A 14629-nucleotide genomic window follows, 5' to 3' on the forward strand; every position below is an offset into this window, starting at 1 on the left:
TTTATATAGCGCCTTTCACAACCTCAGCACTTCACAGCCAATGAAGTACTTTTGAAGTGTTGTCATTGTTGTAATGTAGGAAACACTGCAGCCAATCTGTGCACAGCAAGGTCCCTCAAACAGCAGTGTGATAATGACCAGATAATCTGTTTTAGTGACATTGTTTGAGGGATAAATATTGGCCAGGACACTCAGGAGAACTCCCCTGCTCTTCTTTGAGTCATGCCATGGAATCTCTTACGTCCCACCTGAGAGGGCAGACAGGGCCTCTGTTTAACATCTCATCCGAATGACAGCAGCTCCCACCCCCTCAATACTGCACTGAATTGTCAGCCTGGATTATGTGCTCAAGTCCTTGGAGTGGGACTTGAACCCACAACCTTCTGATTCAGAGGTAAGAGTGGTACCAACTGAGCCATGGCTGACACCAGGCGGAAGGGACCCTGCTATCATTGCTGGTCTGGCCTAAAGTGATCCTAGTCCATTCTACACTGTTGATTCTTCACACCCTCTGTGGGCAAGACACTAAGTTGTATCAACAGTTGCTCAGGGCAACTAGAGATGGGCAATAAATGCATCCCTGCCTGTGTCACTCACATTGCAAGGACAAAAATATATTTATTTAAACTTACCGGGGGTGAAATTGGTATACAGCTGTAGCATGAAACAAGCTCACGGCAAATGGGCCAACCATTTTAGTGCTCCTGGGTCTCAAATGTTACAGTAATAAGGAGAAGGCAGGTTCCTACTCACCAAGAACCTGCTTACTGATGCTCAGTTTGGGTTCTGCCAGGTCCACTCGGCTCCAGACCTCATTACAGCCTAGGCCTAAATATGGTCAAAAGAGCTGAATTCCAGAGGTGGGGTGAGAGTAATTGCCCTTGACATCAAGGCAGCATTTGACCAAGTGTGGCATCAAGGAGCCCTAGTAAAATTGAAATCAATGGGAATCAGGGGGAAAACTCTCCAGTGGCTGGAGTCATACCTAGCACAAAGGAAGATGGTAGTGGTTGTTGGAGGCCAATCCTTCCAGCTCCAGGACATCGCTGCAGGGCAGTGTCCTAGGCCCAACCATCTTCAGCTGCTTCATCAATGACTTTCCCTCCATCATATGGTCAGAAGTGGGGATGTTCGCTGATGATTGCACAATGTACAGTTCAATTCACAACCCCTCAGATAACAAAGCAGTCCGTGCCCACATGCAGCAAGACCTGGACAATATCCAGGCTTGGGCTGATAAGTGGCAAGTAACATTAGTGCCAGATAAGTGCCAGGCAATGACCATCTCCAACAAGAGAGTCTAACCACCTCCTCTTGACATTCAACGGCATTACCATCGCCAAATTCCCCACCATCAACAACCTGAGCGTTACCATTGACGAGAAACTGAACTGGACCAGCCACATAAATAATGTGACGACAAGAGCAGGTCAGAGGCTGGGTATTCTGCGGCAAATGACTCACCTCCTGACTCCCCAAAGCCTTCCCACCATCAACAAGGCACAAATCAAGAGTGTGATGGAATACTCTCCACTTGCCTGGATGAGTGCAGCTCCAACAACACTCAAGAAGCTCGACACCATCCAGGACAAAGCAGCCTGCTTGATTGGCACTTCATCCACCACCTTAAACATTCACTCCCTTCACCACCGGCGCACCGTGGCTGCAGTGTGTACCATCTACAAGATGCACTGCGGCAACTCACCAAGGCTTCTTCGAAAGTGCTCCCAAACCCGTGTCCTCTACCACCCAGAAGGACAAGGGCAACAGGCGCATGGGAACAACACCACCTGCACATTCCCCTCCAAGTCACACACCATCCTGACTTGGAAATATATCGCCGTTCCTTCATCGTCGCTGGGTCAAAATCCTGGAACTCCCTACGTAACAGCACTGTGGGAGAACCTTCACCACACGAACTGCAGCAGTTCAAGAAGGCGGCTCACCACCACCTTCTCAAGGGCAATTAGGGATGTGCAATAAATGCTGGCCTCGCCAGTGATGCCCACATCCCATGAATGAATTAAAAAAATATATATTCATTTGACTTGAAGCTGTGCTCCAGATCCAGTGTGATTGCATAGTCTTGTGGATGAAGGTTTAATCAAGTTACAATGTACAGAGTGTCAGCTTGGCTCCGTTGGTCAAACTTTCACCATGAATCCAAAGGCTGTGGGCTCAAGCCCTACTCCAGTGCTGGACTGGAAGACTGCTGCCTCGTCACAGGTGACTTGCTTCAGATGAGATGTTCAACCAAAGTCCTGTCCGAATGGCCTGACCAGTGCCATCAAAAACATGGTCAAACTGGTTGCTCATCTCATTGCTGTTGGGATTCTGCTGGTTGCAAAACCTCTGTTGTGTTTGCCTACATAACAAGTCTTTCGAGGTAAAAGAAACAGTTGGGACTGTGAATGAAACTAGCTTCTAAAGTTGTTAGATTAATGTATAAAAGAAAATGATGATTGATCAGCGTAAATAATTTACCATTGTATCTGCTGGGACATACAGTAGGTCAAGCATTATGCTCATAAATCATTGATTTGACTTCATTGTGTTACAAGAACTGATAGAATTAGGAATTGATATGCAGAGGTTACATACTCTTTGTGGAGGCAAATGTTTCCAGGTGATGTGATACATAGCTGTCTCATCTTAAAGGTTCCATTCCCCTACTGCAGCATCAGTGTGGCTTTTTCAACGTCCATTAATTTAGTCTTGCCTAAAGGATGTCCAGCAACTGTTCCTTCATTTCCCAATTGTAAATAGGAGTGCTGCAACATTATCTACTTTGGCCCAAGGCACCCCATGAATTTTTTTTTTTAACTCGGCCACATTTTTCAGCCCTGTCCTCCTCTTGACGTTCTTGACTCCTTACTGGGAATATAGCTTTCTAGGTACTGGGTAGCCTCTGGTACCTCATGCGAGTGGCCATTATTCACTTATGAACCTAGATAGTGAGTTTTAATATCGACTGAAGCGTAGGGGAGCATGAAATCCAGCCCAATTCAATCCTCAGCCGACATCCATGTGGGCACATTATCAGCTGGAGTCACTGGTGAGAGGGGGGGGAAGACGCTCGCTCGGAGGGTTTAAATCTTGGTGCCTGTGAAGCTTATTTTCAAGATACTGACGACACCATTTCTGAAGTACACTTGTCGTTAAGATTCCAGTAAAATGGCATGTGAAAATTTTCATACTTTGTCCACTTGAACAATGAGAAACACCCAGCATTACATGTATAGGATTTGTCCCTCCAAACCCGGGCTATGTCTGGAAAGAGCACGTTGAGGTGTGCAGCACGGGAGTGGTGGTGGGAGCAATTTCAGCGAATTAAGAGTATCACAGAGTAAACATGTTGGGTTAGACCAACAAGAGTTAGGAGCATCATTATAGGTTGGAATTCCAGTGATTGGCATGGCCTTGCCCATTCCTGGGACTAAATTTTGTATTTTCACTCACCCTTGGCACAATCTACTCATGTTACGTGAATAATGAGCTGATTGCTACGTAAGCATGCCACTCCCCCTGCCACCAGGGGTCCGGGATGGAAAGCACAGACTGCTAGTAACACAGTTTGAAATAAATAAAATGCGTTCTCCCTTTGTGACCCGTGGCCCCAGGACAGAGGCAGCTGAATGCCGGAAACCTCTTGGAGCTTGTTTGAAATGTAAATTTTTTTTTTTTGTTGTGTTAATGCAGGTACAAAGAAAACAGTACATATTGACAGGCTGGGTATCTTTCAAATGAATTAGTGCGATGAAAATTTAATGCCAAGTCAGCCCCTCAGGTACAAGCCAGTGCTGATGCCACGTAGGAAAGATGGAACAAAGTGTAGAAATCCATCTTGGCAAAGAAAGAAAACCATGCAGATCATTCTTGTGCTCTGTAACCTCAGTGTTTCTGAACTGTGTGTGCAGGGTATTGGTTGATTTCCCCATCTGCTATGTTCTCCTAAACCATGTTTTCAGGTGAACAGGAAAACAGACAATTCACAAGGTAGATTTGGAAGAAGAAGGACTTTCAGACATTGTTTGATGCTGACTGCTGTTCGCTGTTTCTTCAGTCAGACCAATGTCTTGGCCTCAACCACTCTTCGTGGTGACCCATTCCAGCCGTCGGGTCGCGCCAGCGCGCCCCGTTCCAGCCGATGATCGTCCACTTGCGCACAAAGTGGGAAGCGAGTGTCCATCAGCAGGAAAATCACTTCCTCCAGAGTCATGCCCTTGCCTGTGGTGAAGGAAGATGTTAATTGCTTCCCTTCTTGTCCAGGGATAGCTGACACTTCAATACAATAACTGAAGGAGTGTTGCATTATTGGAGGTGCCATCCTTTGAGTAAGATGTTAAACCAAACCTCTGTCTGCTGTTCAGTCTGATGTAAAAGAGCCCATTCCACTATTTGAAGAAGACCAGCGAGTTCACCTGGTATCCTGGCCAACGTTCACCCCTCAACCAACAAAACCGGAACAGTTTACCTGGTCACTTACTTCATATGCTGTTTGCGGGAGCTTGCTGCACGCAAGTTGGTTGCTGCATTTGCCTACAAGACAACAGCGACTACAAATCAAAATTCATTGGCTGGAATGCGCTTTGGGATGTCCTGAGGACGTGAATGGTGCTATATAAATGCAAATGTTTTCTTTCTTATTGGTGGGGCTTGGGTGGGATGGAAGGGACCAGAAAGAAGCTGAAAACATTGAGCTTCTGTTTCCCCCCCCCACCTCCTCCCCAACCCAATGGGGTAAATTTTGACTTTGTGCGATATTGTAAAACGGATGATAACAACTCCACAGCTCGATATACATCGCTCTCATTTTTGACTTCATTGGAAATAAAAATCGGGAGAGGTGTTAAAAAAGGCTGCCGATTCGCTATCGTCCATTTTACACTATCGCACAAAGTCAAGACCTACCCCAATGACTTGTTGTGAGTTTTTTCAACTAATTGGGGAATCGTACAGAACAGAGGTCCTAGGTTCGGTGTTAGTTCTAGTCGATCTTACCTAAGGCCGCAGTTGGGAGTGCTGCAATTGTCCTCGAGTGACCTTTGGTTAGATGGAGGAAAATCATACAAGATTTCCACTTCTGATATCTGTCTAGGGACCTTTACTGGAAATACATACATCTGGATGTCAGCTGAGGAGGAGATCAGGCTCAGTTGTAAGAACACTCCTCATCAAGTTTCCAATTCAGCCAAATCCCAGCAAGTGGTCAATGGTTTCAGGAGAGAAAATTAGTGGAGAAAATTGGCAGGGAAAAAAGATTTTCTTTTTGAAAGCTTACTCTATCCCGTGGGTTTATTGCAGTATATAATTGAAAAATGAGGAAGGAGTGAGTCATACAGAACTTCTTTACACACAAAGGGTGATGGATTGGTGAAGTAAATTACCAGGAAAATCCACTGAAGTAAACAAGAGCCACTTGCATTTTTAAAGCACCTTTATCTCAAGGAAAACAGAGCCAGAAGGGAGAGATTAGGAGGGGTGAACAAAAGCTTAATCAAAGAGATGGGAGTCTTAGGTTTTAATGGTGAAGAGACTGCAGAGAGGCTTAAGTCAGGCGTTCCAAACAGTGGGCCTGAGGTGGCTGAAAACTCTGCCATCAGCAGGGTTGCCAACCCTCCAGGATTGCCCTAGAGTCTCCAGAAATTGAAGATTAATCTCCTGGACACTCCTGTGAGAAAATCTAGGAGAAAAATCGTAGATGCATTCAAAAATTATGTGTTTTATTTCATCTATTAGTTATAAAAATATTGGAGATGGTGGTGGGGGGGGGGGGTGGGAAATGGCTGTTTGGGCAGGGCAGTTGGAGGTGAGAGGTCATGTGTTGAAACCTCCAGGTATGCATCCAACCAAAATTGGCAACCACTGGTGGGCTGGAAGGATAAGGAACGCACAGAAGGCTGGTGCCACAGGAACAGAGCGTTCGGGAGGGGATATTAGGTCGGAGGGCAGTATAAGTGGATTATAAGTATGTTTCTAGGGAGCGAGGGATTGAGGGATATGGTGGGAAGGCTGGTTGGTGGGGTTGAGATCTATCAGAAAGGAATGGTTTGTTGGGCCTAAAGGTCTTTTTCAGTTCCTAAAAATTCTTATGTTCTAATGTTACCTTTATTTATTGAGTTATTAATGAATAAAGAAGATGGTGAATGAGAGGTAGACTTGAATGATTAATTCATGTGAGGGATATCTTTGAAGTATTTATTTTTGTTTCTTTTCTATATCGAGCTGAATATAATTACAATAATTTCCAGTTCTCGCTTAACTGCAGCTGATTTAACATTTACAGGACACATGTGGCAATGTATTGATTATACAGCAAACGGTAAAATAACATTGCGAAACATAAATATAGGCTAGTGCCTGTCCTAATGCATCTCGTCCAAGCATTCATTAGTGGGTGAGAGAATTTTAGAAAGGACTGTTGGAATGGGATCAGCCAGTTTTCCAGCTGTGCAGTGATTTAATGAGTAAATGCAGCCCTATAGTTAATCATTGAGCCATACAGGCAAGGAACCTCCTGCATTTGATTTCAAGTTGCCTACAGAATAACCGTGACTACAACAACAACAACTTGCATTTATATAGCGCCTTTAACGTAGTAAAACACCCCACAGGAGCGTTATCAGACAAAATTTGACACCAAGCCACATAAGATATTAGCACAGGTGACCCAAAAGCTTGGTAAAGAGAGAGGTTTTAAGGAGCGTCTTAAAGGAGGAGAGAGGTTGAGAGGCGGAGAAGGTTAGGGAGGGAATTCCAGAGCCTGGGGCCTAGGCAGCTGAAAGCATAGCCGCCAATGGTGCAGTGATGAAAAATAGAGTAATTAATGCTCGTGGATCACTTTGGGATGGCCTGGGAAAGTGAAAGGTGCTCTATAAATGCAAGTTCTTTATTTCTTCCTTCCTCTGACCTCACTTTCATCAACCGCCCCGACAGCTATCTCAAGTTGAGTGAGGTTTGCAACCTTGGCATCCTGCTCAAACCTGAGCACAGATTCCTCCCTTGCGTCCTTTCTGTTCCCCAAACCGCTTTATTCCACCTCTCTAACATTGCCCACCTATGCCCCATCACTCCCTTTCTCTATTGAAATCCTCATCCATGCCTTTATCATCTCAGAGCTTGACTTCTCTAATGTCCTTCCAGCTGGCCTCCCCGGTTCAACCCTGCGCAAGCTTCAGCTCATCTCCACACCCAAAACAACATCCATTTCACCAGCCCCCCACCCCTCTTCCATCACCCCAACCTTCTACCAATCCCTCCTCCCTCTCGAGTTCCACTAACTTCCTGTGCCCTAGCATGTCAATTTCAAAGTTCTCATCCTTGTTTTCAAATCCCTCTATGGCCTCACCCGCCCTACCTTAATGTTTTCCTCCCTCTCCTCTAACACCCAATCCCCTAATTCTCCTCACCCCTTGCTTCCTCAGCTCTATCATTGGTAGCTGCTCATTCATTTACCACATACCTGCCCTCTGGAGCATTTTACCCAGTTCCCTTTGCCTGCTCACCTTCCATTCCCGCTTTCAAAACCTTCCGCTTTGACTGTGCCTTCAGTTGCCCATGGTAGTCTCTTTATTCATTCCCCTTTGTCTATGTTCAGTGTCCACTGTATCCTTTTCCTTGTAACTGCTAAAGGCTCTGAGACGTGTTTCTGTCCGTGAGGATCACTCTCTGCGTCTCTCTCTTTCCCCATCTCTCTCTCTCCCCTTGTGTCTGTCTCTTCCACTGTCTGCTTCTAGCTGTTTGTCTGTCTCTCTCATATATATCTACATCTTCTTGTTAGTTCATGCATAGTTCTTTGTTCTCAGCCAACACAGTAGTTGGGGGTAAAAAATTCAGGCAAGAATTGTGCACCTGATCGTTAGCCAGTGACCCCAGGACAGGAGCAGGCTGAAGTGCAGTGCACTCTGTGGTTGACAGCCTGCTGACAGTCAATGTCTGGGCTTATACCTGAAGAACAGCCACAGGGGTTGAGTACTGATTTTATATGATGTGACAGCACAGAAACAGGTCATATGGCCTATCAAATTTATGCTGGTGTTTTTCTCCATATAAGGCACCTTATCTAATCTACTCTCCTGCTCACTCCCCATGCTCGTTAATATTCCTCTTTTTTTGAAGCAGCTGATTCCCTGTTAAATAAATTTACCACTCTGCCTCAACAACAGTTCATAACACTGAATACCACATTCTAACCATCCTCTGTGTAAAGGAATTTTTTTCTAACCTCCCCTTTAATTCCTTTTGCCATTGCCTTAAATGTGTGTCTTCTTATTACCATTTCACTAACCAGAGAAAACAATCCATCACTATGTACCTTATCACAGCACATCATAATCTTAAAGACCTCTATGAGAGCCTTTAACAGTAATGAGGGGAGAAATATGGCGATGGAGTAGAGAAACCATGGGGAGTAGAAGAGCACGTTCAAAAGGAGTCCGTTTTACAAGCATGTCCTGCAGAAACTGATCAGTTCCATTATCTTAATAGGTCTCAATTGTCAACTCTTTCATTGGTTTAAAAAAAAAGATTATTTTCATTCTCTACCCAATTATGAATCGCATTAAAAGCCACTGCCACGTACGCTATAAAATATCATCATTGCTGACTATGACAAGAAACTCTACGAAATGGCCGCTGCCTCACTCTCGAGGTGGGAAGCTGGGCAAATGAACAGTGCCACTGCAATCCCTTGTTGGGTGTTCATGATCTTTGGTGCTCCTTCCAGTAATGTAGCCTTCACTGACATCACGTCACAAATTTGGGCCTATCTGTCTTTTAGCTCCATTGATGAGCATTCCCACTGACATACAACCGGGTAAGTGGCACTGTAGAATTAATCTGCTTTTATACTCTTTTAATCTGGATTCTGGGAGCCTAGCATTCATGGGTCTTTCAGTTGCTGGATTCAGAACAATCAGAAAGCAACAGACTAGTTGTATCTAACAGCCTTTACCTGTTCTTAACAATCCTTACGTTCTAGGATTGAACCCGAAAAAAGTGGGTCAATATTTCTTCACTAGGTAACATGCATTTTAAGCTGGAATGATTCTGATAGCGTAGAGGGTAAAGAGCCCCTGGTGTTGTTCTAAGCCATATAGACCAGTGGGTTCCATTCCCAGTTGGTGCTGGGCTGAATGTTCAGTTACGGCAGCAGTTGGCACATCACAGTTAGCCTCACTGCCTTTCAGAGGGAAAGGAACCAGCCTGAATTCTCGTTTCTGATCGCTATCCAATGACCTTGCAGAAAAGTGTGCATGTCAAAGTCCAGTGAGATCAAGCACGGTTGTGGGATGCTCGCCACGGTTAAATAGCTTACACGCACTTACTGTCATTGTTGGATAATCCTTATCCTTTTAATAACAGATTAAGAATATAGATATGTTTTTACAGTCATCACAAAGGAAGAATGAATGAGATAACTGAGAGCTATTGCAAGCGTGTGGAGCCCTACCCTAGTAAGGCCCAAAAGAGATGGGGAATAAATTGGGGATAAGGGACTTATAAACACAATACAATCCACTTTCATTATAAATCGGGTTGAGCAGCTTGCATCTCAAAATAGAAACTGTAATAAATTGCTTAATCAATGCAGTAAGGAATTATAATTACCTGATCAATGAGGTAGGCAGCAGATAAATAATGTGTTAACACTGGTTTAGGAAACAAGGCAAATTAGTTGGCCACCAGTTTGGAAATTATCTATTTAATGATTAGGTGCAGATTAAAGGTTTGTGGTGGCACTACTTGGCAAAGCTACAGGCTTCCATGTGCTTTGAGGTTAAGGATAATAAGGTATTGTGAGACAGGGAAGATGAATTGCAGCGAAGCTTCTGTCTTGTAGTGCAGTGGGGGAGAGATTTATTGCCTGTCCCATTGTTCCTGTTGGCACATTTCAGGAAGGTTCAGTGTAACATCCTGATTCCTGTGGTGATGGGAAGCATTAATTTTTTTATGAAACTACAATATGGAATATATTTTATCGTATTAAATGTGTATTACAATATATCCGTTGTCAATACTCATTCACAATACCTGAACTTTACTAATAATTGTGGCTGGTGGTAATAGTCCTTTCTAGTATCAGAGGCAGTAGTAGAGGCGGGTACAATTTTGTCTTTTAAAAAGCATTTGGACAGTTACATGGGTAAGATGGGTATAGAGGGATATGGGCCAAGTGCAGGCAATTGGGACTAGCTTAGTGGTATAAACTGGGCGACATGGACATGTTGGGCCGAAGGGCCTGTTTCCATGTTGTAACTTCTATGATTCTATGATTCTATAATAATAAAACTTGTTTATAGTACATAGCTGTTAATATTAATTTATGGTATGTGATGGGTAGTGACATACCTTTACAGTGCTTGTTGACTTTCATTTGTGGTGTATGAATAGTACGAATATTTATTTGCAGTAATCGGCCAGTATCCATGTTTACATACAAGGGCCGATTTTAATTCCTGGCAGGAATGGACGGGAGTCTTCGTTGGAGGCCAGCCCTCATTTGAATGCTGCCGGTCAGCTGCTCGATGAGATGTTGCCGGCAGCAAGGCAAGTGCAGGAGCGGAGGTGTTGCGAGGGTCTCGTGACTGGGGGACGGGGGGCTGGGTGAGGAAAACCTAGGGCAGCGGAGACCCGGACTTTCCTTGTGGGGTCCTGCTCCTCCTGGCCCCTCACAGGAAAGTTTCTTTCAACTTACCTTAGAGGGTCTCACTGTTTTCCCGACAGCTTCACCTGGAGGGTGAGGAGAGGTGGGGGGGGCCGCCGCTCAGGAGCGTGTTAAACTATCACCGAGGTCTCATGTACGTCATGGAACCGCGATTTCCATTTATTAATGAAGCACCTGTCAGAGTCTGTGGGGGGGGGTGCCTCATCTGCTGCTAAAACCAGCTGCATTAAAATTATGCATCATCAGGAATGGAGCCGTTCCATTTTAACTGCTTCCCCGTTGTAGAATGCATGTACAAGCACAGGAATAATACTTGTTCACATGATGTCGCTCGTGCCCTCAACTACAGCACATGGATAGTGTAATTCTCATTTCTAGGATATAAGTACTGCCAGTGTTTACTCCATGTGGCTAATGTTGTTTATATTATAGGGTTAGTTGCAAATTCTTGTTTACATTATTTATAGATAGTAACGATATTTATCATATCTGTTTCTAAGTACTCCACATTGTGTATTTCTTTACTAGAGTGCAGTGACTTGTTACGTAGACAGACTGATGGAGCTGAATAACCAGTTAATCTGTTTCTGGTGATGCTGATTGAGGAAGGAACGTTGGCCAAGACACTGGGAAAGCTCCTAAACTGCTTTGAATGGGGTGATGGGATTTTCGGTGACTTCTGTTCAATGTCTAATCTGAAGTTGTCAAACTAGTTCATGAACTTAAGCCCTGCTTGGGATTTGAACCCATAATCTTCTGACCTGGAGGTAGAGTGCTACCAACTGAGCCAAGCTGACGTTGTGTGTATTAATGGCCACTTACAATGTATGGGGAGGATTAAGGGAGCCTGTATTGAAAAACTATATGAACAGCCAGTGTGAATTCTAGTCAAAGAATGGAATCAAAGGAGGAAGTAACACTATTGCTGGTACCATCAGTAACTAATACTAACCCATAGAATATCCTTCCCATGTTTTTTTTAAGTTTGAGTTTAAAACGTGAGTCCTGCTTGCTCTCAGGAGCATTGAAGGTGGTGTACATGGTCTCTGATTATGGTTTGTTTTTTTCCATCCAGTGTCTGCCAAGTATGAGCAGAAATTAAAACTACCTCTGTTGATAGATACTTTTGTTTGGTAATTAGCTGCACATTTTGCTTTCCCTTCAACTTCTGTCTTAAATTTTTTGAGGCGATAACAAAGAGGGTTGATGAGGGTAGCATGTTTGATGTAGTCTACATGGATTTTAGCGAGGCTTTTGGCAAGGTCCCACATGGTAGACTGGTCAGAAACATAAAAGCCCATGGGATCCAAGGGAGAGTGGCAAGTTGGATCCAAAATTGGCTCAGTGACACAAAGGTTGTTTCCAGTGGGGTTCCGCAGGGCTCAGTACTTGGTCCCTTGCTTTTTGTGCTATATATCAATGATTTCGACTTAATCATGTCTCCTACATTTAAGAGATTTGCAGATGATACAAAAATTGGCTGTGTGGTTGTTAGTGAGGAAGAAAGCTGTAGACTGCAGGAAGATATCAATGGACTGGTCAGGTGGGCAGAAAAGTGGCAAATGGAATTCAATCCAGAGAAGTGTGAGGTAATGCATTTGGGGAGGGCAAACAAGGCAAGGGAGTACACAATAAATGGGAGGATACTGAGAAGTGTAGAGGAACAGAGGGACCTTGGAGTGCATGTCAACAGATCCCTGAAGGTAGCAGGACAGGTAGATAAAGTGGTTGAGAAGGCATACGGGATACTTTCCTTTATTAGCCGAGGCATAGAATACAAGAGCAGGGAAGTTATGCTAGAACTGTATAAAACACTAGTTAGGCCACAGCTGGAGTACTGCGTACAGTTCTGGTCACCGCATTACAGGAAAGATGTGATTGCACTTGAGAGGGTGCAGAGGAGATTTACGAGGATGTTGCCAGGACTGGAGAATTTTAGCTATGAAAAAAAACTAGATAGGCTGGGGTTGTTTACTTTGGAACAGAGGAGGCTGAAGGAAGATTTAATTAAGGTGTATAAAATTATGAGGGGCCTAGATAGAGTGGGTAGGAAGGACCTATTTCCCTTAGCAGAGAGGTCAATAACCAGGGAGCATAGATTTAAAGTAATTGGTAGAAGGATTAGAGGGGAGCTGAGAATTTTTTTTCACCCAGAGTGTAGTGGTGGGGGCCTGGAACTCACTGCCTGAAAGGATGGTAGAGGCATTTATAAAGTACTTGGATATGCACTTAAAGTGCTACGGGCCAAGAGCTGGGAAAGTGGGGTTCGGCTGCTTAGCTCTTTTTCGGCCGGCACAGACACAATGGGCCGAATGGCCTCCTTTTGTGCCATAAATTTCTATGATTCTATAATTAAACTTGGCCAAGAGTATTTGAGTCAAATGTCCACAGCTTTCCTTCCCAATAGTGGTTTTTTTTATTATTAAAATAGAAAATTTCTGCCACATACCTCAATAACAGTTCCAATACCTCAAAGTAATTCATTGTCTGTGAAACACTTTAAGATGTAACAGGGCGCTATGTGAATACAAGTCTTTTCATTCAAATCAGTCCCAATAAGAGCGCCACAGGAAGTTTTAAAGGGACAGTGTCTCCATGAAAAATTGTCTGACAAACTGCTTTATTTTTTTTGTTTGCGGAGAGAGAGAAGAGCCAAGTGCCCTTTTACGTCGTAGCAACGTTACTACAACAACAACTTGCATTTTCATAGCACCTTTAGCGTAGTAAAGCATCCCAAGGTGCTTTATTATGCCTCATTACGTGCAAGTTACGAGGTGATATGTTATGCGCTTTCCATTATGGTATCGGAGGGCGATGCCCTTTTAAATCCCTGCTGCAGATCTTCTCTCTGGGCCTAGACGTGACATCTTGCAAATTGTTTCCTCAGCCCCGTCTGATAAAACAACCAGGGAAGAGAGTTCATGCAAGAACGCAGAACCGCCTCCCTCGCGCTAAAATTTGACCCCCTTTCTCTTCAGAAGAACCCTGTGAGATAAAGTCAACAAAACGAATTGGAGCCATTTTCTGTGCTGTTTTTTCTTTTAAACTCGAGACTAAAAAGAGGTTTAGTCCCTTGAAAGTAACAGTGCTGTGGCATCGCGACGTGACAAAATGTAGTTTTTAAGACAAGTTTATAGAATGTTGTGGCCTCCAGAATTACATAGCAGGGTTTCAGAAATGTAAAATAAATCAGGACCAGCTGTTGGAAAATAACATTACATTACACCCGCTGGGCCAGGAACCGTACCACTTGAACTGTTCAGTTTAACCCGAAATCTCTTGCCAAAATCCACAGGGACTGTTTCAGGCCCATCGCACATCAGAGTAAATCATGAGAAAAGCCCAGAGAAGGTACTTGATTCTTGGCCACTTGACACAGTTGGAAGGAAGCTAGATAGATATCTGTCGATAGATATCTGTCGAGAAGGGAGATCCGAGAGTTCGCTGGAACTTTCCAGTTGTGTGTTTGCCAGTCTGCAATTCCACCTCCCCACCACCCCCCCCTTTCTTGTTAATGAACAGGAAAATCACGATTTGATGACCTCCGAAGTGAGAAACCCCCCCATCTATTAATAGCACTGCGTGATTTTTTTCAGAGAAGTTGGGAATGGAACTTAGTGTTTCTTAAGTTATACAGCGCAGTACTGAGGGAGTGCCCAACTGTCGGAGGTGCAGTCCTTCGGATGAGATATTAAATCGAGGCCCCCCCCCACATCTGCCCCCTCAGGTGGACGTAAAAGTTCCCATAACACTATTTTGAAAAAGAGCAGGGGAGTTCTCCCCGATGTCCTGGCAAATATTTATCCCTTAACCACCAGCACTAAAAAAACAGAATATCTGATCGTTATCACATTGCTGTCAGTGGAACCTTGCTGTGCGCAAATTGGCTGCCGCGTTTCCTACTTTACAAAAGCGACTACACTTCAAAAGTACTTCATTGGCTGTAAAGCGCTTTGGGACATC

General features: G+C 44.2%; 1 protein-coding gene across 2 annotated transcripts in view; it reads left to right on the forward strand.

The window, feature by feature from the left end:
* celf2 (cugbp, Elav-like family member 2) overlaps positions 1-14629 on the forward strand; it is a 472545-nt gene that overhangs the window by 16483 nt on the left and 441433 nt on the right. The window lies entirely within an intron of this gene.

This window comes from Heptranchias perlo, chromosome 24 (genome assembly GCF_035084215.1).
Source record: "Heptranchias perlo isolate sHepPer1 chromosome 24, sHepPer1.hap1, whole genome shotgun sequence".
Lineage (NCBI taxonomy): Eukaryota > Metazoa > Chordata > Chondrichthyes > Hexanchiformes > Hexanchidae > Heptranchias > Heptranchias perlo.